Source organism: Mus caroli, chromosome X, assembly GCF_900094665.2.
Source record: "Mus caroli chromosome X, CAROLI_EIJ_v1.1, whole genome shotgun sequence".
Lineage (NCBI taxonomy): Eukaryota > Metazoa > Chordata > Mammalia > Rodentia > Muridae > Mus > Mus caroli.
In genome coordinates, this window is record NC_034589.1 from 14,953,040 (window position 1) to 14,955,676 (window position 2,637).

Genomic DNA, 2,637 nt, shown 5'->3' on the forward strand with positions numbered 1-2,637 from the left:
AAAAAAAAAAAAAAAAAAAAAAAAAAAAAAAAAAAGTTAGGCTTTTGTTTATCCTGTAATTCTTGTATATATTTTCTGTGTATCGTGTAATATTTCAATATACTTGCAGTGATCATTCAGGATAATTACAATTTCCATTTCATTCTCATTTCTTTCTATTTGGAGTTTTATTTAGAATATTTCACAGGATAAATAATATAGCAGTGTCATGCAGATTAAGCATGCTGCATCCATAAAATATGTAACATACTATTGTAAACAGTAGTCACCCCACTGTTATCAGAATGTATTAAATGTTTTAATACTTGTTATTTTGGATTTAATATGAGTCTATCTCCTCTTCATCTCAGTTTCTAATGATCATTTGCCTAGTTTCAGATTGATATGTTTGGCCTCCAAATAGGATTGAGAACTTTCACTACTTGTCTTTTTGTATCTGAATTATTTCAGTTAACATCATGTCCTCTAGTTTCATTCATTTTGCTATGATTGACAAATTTTTATTATTGTGGCTGAATAATATTCCATTATGTATATATGTATATTCTTTATTCCTTCTTCTATTCATGAACATGTTAGATGATTTCATAGCTTGTATATTAGGAAAAGTGTTCCAACAAATATAATAGTGGAGTTTTCTTTCATATGCTTATTTTCCTTTGGATATATTCCCATAGTAGGATAGGTAGATCATATTGTAATTTAATTTTTAGTTTCTTGATGAATACCCATACTGTATTCCACAGTGAAATTTTATACCTTCTCCACATCATGCTTTGCCCTTTTCATAATAGACAGTCTAACAAGGTTCAGTTTTGAGTAGAAGTCTCCTGATAATTAGTGATATTGAACAGCTTTCCTTATATTTCTTGAATCTTTGTATTTCTTCTTTTGAGAAATGCCTATTTTGATCATTGGCTTAGTTTTCAAAGGATAATGGTTTCATTAATTTAGATTTTTCATTTCTGTACAGTTGAGGATATTTATTAAAGACCTCATGACTTTGAGGTTGGCATACAGCTCAGTTGGTAGAGTGCTTGGCTAGTATACAGAGCTTAAATTTGGTACTCAAGAGTGTAACTAGGTATTGAAGTCCATACCTCCAGAAATCCAAGAACCATAGACTCATGGATATAGGAGGATCAGAATTTCAAGGTCTTCCTTGATTATGTAGTAAATTCAAGATCAAATTGATCTACATGAAATTCTCTCAAAAGCAAAACCTCTTTCCTTCTAAAATTAACAGATTATAAAGAGAAAAAAATCTGTGTAACTGCTCTCTTTAAATACTATGGCCTTCACATTCTAAAATAGCACATGGAGATTACAAAAGCACTTGCTCATTTTCGAAATAGACTGTATGCTTATGGGAGCATAATCACCTCAGAAATGAAGAAAATGTTTCTTCCATCTCTAGAAACCATTAGTGGTTTATAGATCCTCAGGGAGGTATAGGTCTTCATGGAGCCCTCTCTTCTCCATGATAGGATGTTGTCAGGCCCACTCATGTGTAGATGTCAGTAGATAATCACAGCTACAATGAAATCAAATGGGCCACGGCTATTTTATGCTTGCTTTGTGTGCCTTCCAGTCCTCTGTGTCTTACATTATTTTTGTTCTCTCATTCATAATGTTCTCTGGCACTTGGAGGGGGTGATATAGATGTTGAATTTACAGATGCACATTCAATGGTGACTTATTCTTAAAATGTTGACCAGCTATGAATCTTTGCAGTTACTTCTGTACACAGTGACACATTATTTCAATAGATATCTATGTTGACAGTCACTTAAGGACCATGAGGACCTCTCCATTTGTACAAAGCTCTCTTTTTACTAAAATGTGGAGCTACTCTATATATGCATGCCTTACACACCAGGGTAATGACCTTCCATATGGTCTTGGAAAGCCTTGCCTCTTGATCTGGAGTGTTTATCCACTTAACCACTTTTCAGCAAAGCAAAATGATCAGTATTGGCAATTCTATTGGCTACATACATCCAACTATCCTACATTTCACAATAACCAAAGAAACTAAATCATGTGATAATAATGGTAGTGGACAGCCACGATTATCACTATGACTCAAAGAAAATGAGGTTGTGGAATTGACCAATTGCCACCTTTCTTTCCTTTACTCATTACCATTGTTTGAGAGATCAAGTAGATTTTAAAAGCATATGTTTTGTTTTTAAATCCTTATTTTTTATGTGTACCTGTGTTCATTCACCACATGGGACACTCCTGGAGCTCAAGTTAAAGGCATTTGTGAAACACTGATGTATGTTCTGGCATGTAAATTCTGGTCTGCTGATAAAGCTGCAAATTCTCATAACCACTGAACCATCTTTCTAGCCTTCTAATTACATATTAATGAGATAATTACTTTATTCTTTCAGGTACTCTTTCTGCCTATAAACTCTCTTCCATTAGAAATGCTTCATTCTCATAATGTTGTTGCACCTACAGGGTTGCAGATCTCTTTAGCTCCTTGGATACTTTCTCTAGCTCCTCCATTGGGGGCCCTGTGATCCATCCAACAGCTAACTGTGAGCATCCACTTATGTGTTTGCTAGGCCCCAGCATAGTCTCACAAGAGACAGCTATATTTGGGTCCTTTCAGCAAAATCTTGCTAG